Source organism: Salvelinus fontinalis, chromosome 10, assembly GCF_029448725.1.
Source record: "Salvelinus fontinalis isolate EN_2023a chromosome 10, ASM2944872v1, whole genome shotgun sequence".
Classification (NCBI taxonomy): Eukaryota; Metazoa; Chordata; class Actinopteri; order Salmoniformes; family Salmonidae; genus Salvelinus; species Salvelinus fontinalis.
The window spans coordinates 1,923,818-1,935,825 of record NC_074674.1 but is presented as its reverse complement, the minus strand read 5'-3'; positions in this window follow the sequence as shown (position 1 = coordinate 1,935,825).

The following is a 12,008-nucleotide window of genomic DNA, read 5'->3' as shown; positions in this document are numbered from 1 at the left end:
TGTAATACTACAAATAACAAGTTAGAACAAAAACACGAGATATAAAAATAAGAAGAACACGATGAAGTAAGTAAGCATACTATATACACGGTCAGTTCCAGTAGCATATACACAATGTTCAGGAATATAAGGGTAAGGTGACTAGGCAACACAATATAAGATAAACAGAGTAGGAGCAGCTTGTATGCCAGTGGGTGTGCGTGTGTGTAGAGTCACTTTAAATGTATGTGCATATTATTGTGAGTGAGAAATTTTGGAGTGAGGGTTTGTGTGTGTGTTGGTGTGACAGTGTGTGTGAGTGTGTAGGACCCTGTAAGTGTGCATAGAGACAGTGTGGGTGAGTGTGTAGGACCCTGTGAGTGTGCATAGAGACAGTGTGTGTGAGTGTGTAGGACCCTGTGAGTGTGCATAGAGACAGTGTGTGTGAGTGTGTAGGACCCTGTGAGTGTGTATAGAGACAGTGTGTGTGTTGGAGTGACAGTGTGTGGGAGTGTGTAGGACCCTGTGAGTGTGCATAGAGACAGTGTGTGTGTTGGAGTGACAGTGTGTGTGAGTGTGTAGGTAGGACCCTGTGAGTGTGCATAGAGACAGTGCACAAATAAGAATAAAATACAAGGGACAACTCAGATAGTACATGTAGATAGTTTTTTAGCTATTTTGTTAGCTATTTTGTTAGCTATTTAGCAGTCTTATGGCATGGGAGATAGAAGCTGTTCAGGAGCCTGTTGGTGTCAGACTTGATGCACCGGAACTGCTTGCTGTGCAGAAGAACAGTGTATGACTTGTGTATGACTTGTTGGTCTGGAGTCTTGAACGACTTTCCGGGCCTTCCTTTCACACAACCTGATATAGAGGTCCTGGATGGCTGAGGTTTGGGGTTTGAGTGTGGTTAATTTTATCGAAATCTAAAGGCACAACCTAGATTCGAGCCGATGTCTTAAATAGTAGTGAAACATGTTATTACTCGTGGAACATGTTATTACTCGTGGAACATGTTATTACATGTTATTACTCATGGACCATGTTATTACTCGCGGAACATGTTATTACTCGTGGAACATGTTATTACTCATGGACCATGTTATTACTCATGGACCATGTTATTACTCGCAGAACATGTTACTACTCGCGGAACATGTTATTACTCGCGGAACATGTTATTACTCGTGAAACATGTTATTACATGTTATTACTCGCGGAACATGTTATTACTCGTGGAACATGTTATTACTCGTGGAACATGTTATTACTCGTGGAACATGTTATTACTCGTGGACCATGTTATTACTCGCGGAACATGTTATTACTCGCGGAACATGGTATTACTCGTGGAACACGTTATTACTCGTGGAACATGTTATTACTCGCGGAACATGTTATTACTCGCGGAACATGTTATTACTCGTGGAACATGTTATTACTCGCGGAGCATGTTATTACTCGCGGAGCATGTTATTACTCGTGGAACATGTTATTACTCGCGGAACATGTTATTACTCGCGGAACATGTTATTACTCGTGGAACATGTTATTACTCGTGGAACATGTTATTACTCGTGGAAGAGACACACTTTTCATTTCGTCAAAAACAACTTTGTATTGAATGAATAACTTTGATTTGATGGCCTGCACATGCACAGTTTGGTGCGAGACAACCGTTAGACCCGATGACGTGTATCTCTACATTGGTTTAGCTTACCAACTTAACCATGACATCGCCTACACGTGTGATATGGGATTTCTATTGGAGAAGCAGTTTCTGCCTATCTTCATACTGTACTGTCTTTGGCGCTATCATGGAGGCCTGGTTCATTAATAGCAGCTGTGACCCAGTCTCAAAGGCCATGATATTTGGAAGGCATGTCTGGTTAATGTCAGGAGCCAGTAGACAACACTTGAAGCCTGACACAAAGCAAACAGTCCCACAGCTTTAAGGGAAGGGCAGTGTTTGTTTCAGTGACCTTTCTGCATTAGGATGGTATAATCATTACTGCCTCTTTTCCTTGCAGTGAGTTGACTTACTGTAGAAGCTGTTTCATAATGAAAACTGATAGAAAAACTGAAACTCATAGAATATACACGTATGTTAACAATTTCCAAAGCATTTGTTTCTGGTTGTAAGAGACCTCAACAATTCTAACGCTGTCTGAAAACAGAAGATTACAATACTTCACGAAAAGGGCAAAAATATAACAAAGAACAGAATGGGAGGGTTAAGTCTGATAGAGAGGTGCTGGCAGGGATCGGTAGGTCACATGAGCCAAACATTCCATATTTCCAACAACTCAACACCACTTGAAATTTACATTGACCATCTGCGTCCAAAAATGTTCTCTCGTTGTCATATGCACATGTTGGCATATGTATTTACATAGAAAGGTGAACAGTGAATTTGTATGAGCTAGGAAATGCAGTGGCTCAGCAGTCTAAGGCACTGCATCTCAGGGCTAGAGTCCCATAGGGTGGCGCACAATTGGTCCGGGTTTGGCCGGTATATGCCGTCATTGTAAATAAGAATTTGTTCTTAACTGACTTGCCTAGTTAAATCAACATTAAATGTTACATTAAATGTTTTTATTTTTTTAAGGTCCGGTAGAGGCACTGGCAGAGAATGGTAGGTCACATTACATTTATGTGTTAGTCATTTAGCAGATGCTCTTATCCAAAGCGACTTACGGTTAGTGCACTCATCTTAACCTCTACTTCCTCAGAAACCCGGGTCTGGGAGCACCCCCACCAGTAAAAAAGCTGACTAGCATAGGCTAGCATAGCGTCACAAGTAAATAGTAGCATCTAAATATCATTAAATCACAAGTCCAAGACACCAGATGAAAGATACACATCTTGTGAATCAAGCCATCATTTCTGATTTTTTAAATGTTTTACAGGGAAGACACAATATGTAAATCTATTAGCTAACCACGTTAGCAAAAGACACCACTTCTATACTCCACCATTTTTTTTACTCCATCAGCAGCTATCACAAATTCGACCAAATAAAGATATAAATAGCCACTAACCAAGAAACAACCTCATCAGATGACAGTCTGATAACATATTTATTGTATAGCATAGGTTTTGTTAGAAAAATGTGCATATTTCAGGTATAAATCAGAGTTTACTATTGCAGCCCCCATCACAACTCTCACCAAAGCGACTAAAATAACTACAGAGACCATCGTGTATTAGCTAATTACTCATCATAAAACATTTCTTAAAAATACACAGCGTACAGCAGATGAAAGACACAGATCGTGTGAATCCAGACAATATTTCAGATTTTCTAAGTGTCTTACAGCGAAAACACAATATAGCGTTATATTAGCTTACCACATGTGCAAACATCACCCCAGCATTGATTCAAGGCAAAAAGAGCGATAACGTATAAACCACCAAAATATATTAATTTTTTCACTAACCTTCTCAGAATTCTTCAGATGACAGTCCTGTAACATCATATTACACAATGCATATAGAGTTTGCTCGAAAATGTGCATTTTTAGCGACACAAATCGTGCTTATACAATGAGAATAGTGTCCAAATACTCAAGCAATCTGTCCGGCGCCATCTTGGAAAGGCACCTATTCTTATCGAAAACTATTCATAAACTTGACTAAAAAAATACAGGTTGGACAGCAATTGAAAGACAAATTAGTTCTTAATGCAATCGCTGAATTACATTTTTAAACTGAACGTTACTGCGCAATACAGGGTGCGATAACGCAAGGCTACACTGCAAGTAATGGCGTCTTATGCATTTTACTTTTTTCAACAGAACAACGAATTATCAGCATAAATAGTTCCTACTTTTTGATGAACTCCCATCAGAATCTTGGGATAGGTGTCCTTTGTCCAAAAGAATCGTTGCTAGGTTGTAGAATGTTGTCTTCCACGTTGCAATTAGCAGTAAACATTAGCATGCGAGAGAGAGATACCCAACTTCCTACAACGCCAGAAAATGAAATACCCGAAAATCGCAATATACTGACATAAACTGATATAAATCGGTTTAAAATAACAAGATTATGATGTCTTTAAAGCCTATATCGAATAAAAACAGAGCCGGATATAACTAGAAGCTAAAACGGGAGCTTCTAAAACGACATGCCAAGGTCCTCAGTGCGTCAGCGCGAAGAATCAAAAGGAGGGACACATCGATTCCAATCCATTTATAGACTTTCTGATCTGCGTAGAGACTCCATTTCAAGGCCCTCTATTCGCTGACACCCAGGGGAAGGCTTATGCAGTGCATCTCAACCAATAGAAGACAGGCAAAGTTATGCACATTTATGAAAAATACATGTTGTACAGCAAATGAATGATAAATATCTTGTGAATCCAGCCAATATTTCCGATTTTTTAAGTGTTTTAAAGCGAAAACACAACATATATTTATGTTAGCTCACCACAATATCCAAAAATACACCGCCATTTTTCCACCGCAAAGGTAGCTTTCACAAAACTCACAAATAGACATAAAATGAATCACTAACCTTTGAACAACTTCATCAGATGACGGTCTTATAACATCATTGTAACATTCGTCTTGTGGTGATTGAACGGACCAAGGCGCAGCGGGTGATGAATACATACTGAATTTATTTCACAGACGAAACACTGACAAAACACTAGAACAAACTACAAAACAATAAACAAAGGCAACAGACCTGAAACAAACGAACTTACATATAGATGAAGAACGCACGAACAGGAGCAGACTACCTAAAACAAACGAACAAACGAAACAGTCCCATGTGGTATACACAGACACAGGAACAATCACCCACAAACAAACAGTGAGAACAACCTACCTTAATATGGCTCTCAATCAGAGGAAACGACACACACCTGCCTCTAATTGAGAACCATACCAGGCAAACCATTAACCCAACATAGAAAACACATAACATAGACTACCCACCCCAACTCACACCCTGACCAATTAAACACATACCAAACAACAGAAAACAGGTCAGGAACGTGACAGAACCCCCCCCCCCAAGGTGCGAACTCCGGGCGCACCCCTAAAACTCAAGGGGAGGGTCTGGGTGGGCATCTGTCTGCGGTGGCGGCTCCGGCGGTGGACGAGGACACCACTCCACCACTGTCTTTGTCCCCCTCCTTAGCGTCCCTTGAGTGGCGACCCTCCCCCCCGACCATGGTCCAGGAACCTTCACCAACGCCCCTCCTAAATTGAGGAGACAACTCAGGACAGAGAGGTAGCTCAGGACAAAGAGGTAGCTCAGGACAAAGAGGTAGCTCAGGACAGAGGGACAACTCTGGACTAGTGGCAGCTCCGGACTGAGTGGCAGCTCCGGACTGAGTGGCAGCTCCGGACTGAGTGGCAGCTCCAGACTGAGTGGCAGCTCCGGACTGGGTGGCAGCTCCGGACTGGGTGGCAGCTCATGACTGTAGGGCAGCTCCGGACTGGGTGGCAGCTCATGACTGTAGGGCAGCTCATGACTGTAGGGCAGCTCATGACTGGAGGGCAGCTCATGACTGGAGGGTAGCTCATGACTGGAGGGCAGCTCATGACTGGAGGGCAGCTCATGACTGAAGGGCAGCTCATGACTGAAGGGCAGCTCATGACTGAAGGGCAGCTCATGACTGAAGGGCAGCTCATGACTGTAGGGCAGCTCATGACTGTAGGGCAGCTCTGGCAGCTCCTGACTGGCTGGCGGCTCCGGCAGCTCCTGACTGGCTGGCGGCTCCGGCAGCTCCTGACTGGCTGGCGGCTCCGGCAGCTCCTGACTGGCTGGCGGCTCCGGCAGCTCTTGACTGGCTGGCGGCTCCGGCAGCTCCTGACTGGCTGGCGGCTCCGGCAGCTCCTGACTGGCTGGCGGCTCCGGCAGCTCCTGACTGGCTGGCGGCTCTGGCAGCTCCTGACTGGCTGGCGGCTCTGGCGGCTCCTGACTGACGGACGGCTCTAGCGGCTCCTGACTGACGGACGGCTCTAATGGCTCGGGACAGACGGGCGGCTCTAATGGCTCGTGGCAGACGGATGGCTCAGAAGGCGCTGGGCAGACGGATGGCTCAGACGGCGCTGGACAGACGGATGGCTCAGACGGCGCTGGACAGACGGATGGCTCAGACGGCGCTGGACAGACAGATGGCTCAGGACGGTGTTGGGCAGACGAGCAGTGCAGGCGGCGTTGGGCAGACGGCCAACTCTGACCTGCTGAGGCGCACAGTAGGCCTGGTGCGTGGTGCCGGAACTGGTGGTACCGGACTGGAGACACGCACCTCAAGGCTAGTGCGTGGAGCAGGAACAGGGCACACTGGACTCTCGATGCGCACTATAGGCCTGGTGCGTGGTACCGGAACTGGAGGTACCGGGCTGAGGGCACGCACCTCAGGGCGAGTGCGGGGAGAAGGAACAGTGCGTACAGGGCTCTGGAGACGCACAGGAGGCTTGGTGCGTGGTGCCGGAACTGGTGGTACTGGGCTGGAGACACGCACCACAGGGAGAGTGCGTGGAGGAGGAACAGGGCTCTGGAGACGCACTGGAAGCCTGGTGCGTGGTGTAGGCACTGGTGGTACTGGGCTGGAGCCACGCACCATAAGGCGAGTGCGGGGTGCTGGAACTGGAGGAAATGGGCTGGGGCGGGAAGGTGGCGCCGGATATACCGGACCGTGCAGGCGTACTGGCTCCCTTGAGCACTGAGCCTGCCCAACCTTACCTGGTTGAATGGTCCCCGTAGCCCTGCCAGTGCGGCGAGGTGGAATAGCCCGCACTGGGCTATGCTGGCGAACCGGGGACACCATTTGTAAGGCTGGTGCCATGTACACTGGCCCGAGGAGACGTACTGGAGGCCAGATATGTTGAGCCGGCTTCATGGCACTTGGCTCAATGCTCACTCTAGCCCGGCTAGTGCGGGGAGGTGGAATAACCCGCACCGGGCTAAGCACACGTACAGGAGACTCCGTGCGCTCTTCCGCACAACACGGTGTCTGCCCGTACTCTCGCTCTCCACGGTAAGCTCGGGAAGTTGGCGCAGGTCTCCTACCTGACTTCGCCACACTCCCCTTTAGCCCCCCCCCCAAGAAATTTTTGGGTGAGCCTCTCGGGCTTCCAGCCGCTCTGCCTTGCTAGTGCCTCATAATGCCGCCTCTCCGCTTTTCATGCCTCCAGCTCCGCTTTGGGGCGGCGACACTCCTCTGGCTCTGCCCAGGGTCCTTCTCCGTCTAGAATCTCCTCCCATGTCCATTCCTCCTTGACCCACTGCTGCTGTCGCTGCTGCCCGTTAACCCGCTGCTTGATCCGGGTTTGGTGGGTGATTCTGTAACGTTCGTCTTGTGGTGATTGAACGGACCAAGGCGCAGCGGGTGATGAATACATACTGAATTTATTTCACAGACGAAACACTGACAAAACACTAGAACAAACTACAAAACAATAAACAAAGGCAACAGACCTGAAACAAACGAACTTACATATAGACGAAGAACGCACGAACAGGAACAGACTACCTAAAACGAACGAACAAACGAAACAGTCCCATGTGGTATACACAGACACAGGAACAATCACCCACAAACAAACAGTGAGAACAACCTACCTTAATATGGCTCTCAATCAGAGGAAACGACACACACCTGCCTCTAATTGAGAACCATACCAGGCAAACCATTAACCCAACATAGAAAACACATAACATAGACTACCCACCCCAACTCACGCCCTGACCAATTAAACACATACCAAACAACAGAAAACAGGTCAGGAACGTGACAATCATGTTATACAATACATTTATGTTTTGTTCAAAAATGTGCATATTTATAGCTACAAATCCTGGTTTTACATTGTGAATATGGCGCCAAAATGCACCAAATTGTCCGGAGAAATTTTGGACAGTCACGTAATCTAACCAAAAAACTCATCATAAACTTTGCTAAAAAATACATGTTGTGCAGCAAATGAAAGATACACTGGTTCTTAATGCAACCGCTGTGTTAGATTTTAAAAAATCACTTTAGTACAAAGTACAGCATGCAATAATCTGAGACAGTGCCCAGCCATTCTCCGCCATGTTGGAGCCAACATATTCCACAAAAATACGAAATAACATCATAAATATTCGCTTACCTTTGATGATCTTCCATCAGAATGCAGTGCAGGGAGTCCTAGTTCCACAATAAATCGTTGTTTTGTTTTAGAATGTCCATTTCTTCTGTCGAATTATTTTATTTATTTTTATTTAACCTTTATTTAACCAGGTAGGCAAATTGAGAACACGTTCTCATTTACAATTGCGACCTGGCCAAGATAAAGCAAAGCAGTTCGACACATGCAACAACACATAGTTACACATGGAGTAAAAACAAACATATAGTCAATAATACAGTGAAAAAAAATAAGTCTATATACAATGTGAGCAAGTGAGGTGAGATAAGGGAGGTGAAGGCAAACAGATATATGTATAAATAAATAAAATATAAAAAGGCCATGGAGGCGAAGTGAGTACAACACAGCAAGTAAAATAAAAACTAAAAAACACTGGAATGGTTGGTTTGCATTGGAAGAAAGTGCAAAGTAGAGACAGAAATAATGGGGTGCAAAGGAGCAAAATAAATTAATAAATAAATACAGTAGGTAAAGAGGTAGTTGTTTGGGCTAAATTGTAGATGGGTTATGTACAGGTGCAGTAATCTATGAGCTGTTCTGACAGCTGGTGCTTAAAGCTAGTGAGGGAGATAGGTGTTTCCAGTTTCAGAGATTTTTGTAGTTCGTTCCAGTCATTGGCAGCAGAGAACTGGAAGGAGAGGCGTCCAAAGGAAGAATTGGTTTTGGGGGTGACTAGAGAGATATACCTGCTGGAGCGCGTGCTACAGGTAGGTGCTGCTATGGTGACCAGCGAGCTGAGATAAGGGGGGACTTTACCTAGCAGGGTCTTGTAGATGACCTGGAACCAGTGGGTTTGGCGACGAGTATGAAGCGAGGGCCAGCCAACGAGAGTGTACAGGTCGCAGTGGTGGGTAGTATATGGGGCTTTGGTGACAAAACGGATGGCACTGTGATAGACTGCATCCAATTTATTGAGTAGGGTTTTGGAGGCTATTTTGTAAATGACATCACCGAAGTCGAGGATTGGTAGGATGGTCAGTTTTACAAGGGTATGTTTGGCAGCATGAGTAAAGGATGCTTTGTTGCGGAATAGGAAGCCAATTCTAGATTTGACTTTGGATTGGAGATGTTTGATGTGGGTCTGGAAGGAGAGTTTACAGTCTAACCAGACACCTAGGTATTTGTAGTTGTCCACATATTCTAAGTCAGAGCCGTCCAAAGTAGTGATGTTGGACAGGCGGGCAGGAGCAGGCAGCGATCGGTTGAAGAGCATGCATTTGGTTTTACTTGTATTTAAGAGCAGTTGGATTAGCAACTTTGGCTAGCATGGTGGAGCGCACATGTCCATGAACTCTTGGCGCATGGAACGAAATATTCCCCCAAAATTCCAAAAGACATAATAAATAAACGTAGAATAAACTGGTGCCCCCTATTTCCAAGAGGTTTTAAGTTAGCTAGGTGAGACAACCACAGTATCACAGTCATAATAAGTATGATTTTTTTTTTTTTTTTTTTTTACAAATACTTACAACAAAAAACATGTTTGCATTTCTCAAATTTAAAATCCATTCTTTATCATTGACAACATGAAAGAATGCAGTACAGTTCTACTCCATTGACTTCCAGTAGTCAAAACCCTCCTTCCTTTGACATTGATCCCAGTGAAGACTGGGATGTAAACCAGCTACAATTAAATAGAATTATACAGAAAGAAAAATTATACAGAACATTACATGTCCCTATACTATAGTTGTCATGTTCACAACAGTAGCGTAGGGTCATGGGTCATAGTCGGGTCATAGGAAATGACCCCTTGGCCTGGACAGATGGAACAGGAACCTAGAGCTTGACAGCTTGTGCACAGTTACTGTCTGTTTGAGATTGTCTCTGAGTACAACAGCTCATCTGGAATTGCTGTATAATAAATGTGTAGTGGGCAGTCATATTTGACAAACATTACATATGATATTATAAATACCTCACATGTGACTCGTAATGAGACTAAGCAATTAGCCTATTAAAATGTTAACCTGACTCCATAAAGATAATTAAAATATACAAGCAAGCATGAGGCAATGAGCTGACGTTGACTAGCAATAATTGGTCTGAGAATTGTCTATATCAAAGGCAGATATTTAATTAACATTGTACAATGAATGAATTCACATAAGGCATAAAGCTTAAGTTACAAAGCATTAACAACCATTACAAAGCATACTTCTAGGCATATAGATCCTAAGGTTAACTTACAGGACAAAGCATGAACAAAGAGATGGTTACTAGGCTAGAAGCCTAGAAGCCCAGGAAATTAGAATTGATAATCTAGCCTTCCTCCATGGACTGGATACAGGATAAGAGAGAGAACAAAAGTTTTTCATTCCATTTATAACATCTGAAGGTGTAACCTTGCAACCCAAAACCAACCACTATTGACCAATCAAACAATACCAAGTTTACAGTAACCTCAACACTCCCAGTGTCTGGTGGAAAGCAGACTGACTCAGGTTTTCCTCTAGGATTTTGCTTGTGCTTAGCTCCATTCTGTGGATTTTTGTATCCTGAAATCCTCCCCAGTGTTACACCCTGATCTGTTTCACCTGTCTTTGTGCCTGTCTCCACCCCCTTCCAGGTGTCGCCCATCTTCCCCATTATCCCCTGTGTATTTATACCTGTGTTCTCTGTTTGTCTGTTGCCAGTTCGATTTGTTTCGTGACACCTACCAGCATTTGTTCTCCTGCTCCTGTCTGTTCTTGCTCCTGTTTTCTAGTCCTTCCCGGTTTTGACCGTTCTGCCTGCCCTGACCCTGAGACTGCCTGCCGTTCTGGACCTTTTGCACCCTCTCTGGATTACTGACCTCCGTCTGCCTTTGACCTGTTATTTGCCTGGCCCTGTACTAGAGATAAACTTTTGTTTCTTCAACACTGTCTGCATCTGGGTCATACCTGAAACCTGATACCCAGTCCTTAATGATTATAAGCATACCCATAACATGATGCAGCCACCACTATGCTTGAAAACATGGAGAGTGTGTTGTATTGGATTTGCCCCAAACATAACACTTTGTATTCAAAACAAAATGTGAATTTCTTTGTCACATTTTTTGCAGTATTACTGTAGTGCCTTTTTGCAAACAGAATGCATGTTTTAAAATATTGTTATTCTGTTCAGGCTTCCTTCTTTTCACTCTGTCAATTAGGTTAGTATTGTGGAATAACTACAGTGTTGTTGATCCATACTCAGTTTTCTTCTATCACAGCCATTGAACTCTGTAACTGTTTTAAAATCACCATTACCCTTATGGTATAAGGGGACAAGGCGAGACCCAGATGCAGACCCGGGAGAATTATGGTTTGAGTCTTGATATTTATTAAACAATCCAAAAGGGGTAGGCAAGAGAATGGTCGTGGACAGGCAAAAGGTCAAAACCAGTTCAGAGTCCAGGAGGTACAGATTGGCAGGCAGGCTCGAGGTCAGGGCAGGCAGAATGGTCAGGCAGGCGGGTACAGAGTCCAGAAAAACAGGCAAGGGTCAAAAACCAGGAGGACTAGCAAAAGAGAATAGAGGCAGGGGTACGGGAAAAATGCTGGTTGACTTGAAAGGCATACAAGACGAACTGGCACAGAGAGACAGGAAACACAGGGATATATACACCACAGAAATAAGCGACACCTGGAGGGGGTGGAGACAATCACCAGACAGGTGAAACAGATCAGGGTGTGACACATGGTGAAATCCCTGAGCAGTTTCCTTCCTCTCCAGCAACTGAGTTAGGAAGGATGCCTGTATATTTGTAGTGACTGGGTGTGTTTATACACCCTCCAAAGTGTAATTAAAAGCTTCACCATGCTCAAATGGATATTCAATGTCTGCTTTTTCAAATGTTTACCCATCTAACAATAGGTGGCCTTCTTTGCAAGGCGTTGAAACACCTCCCTGGTT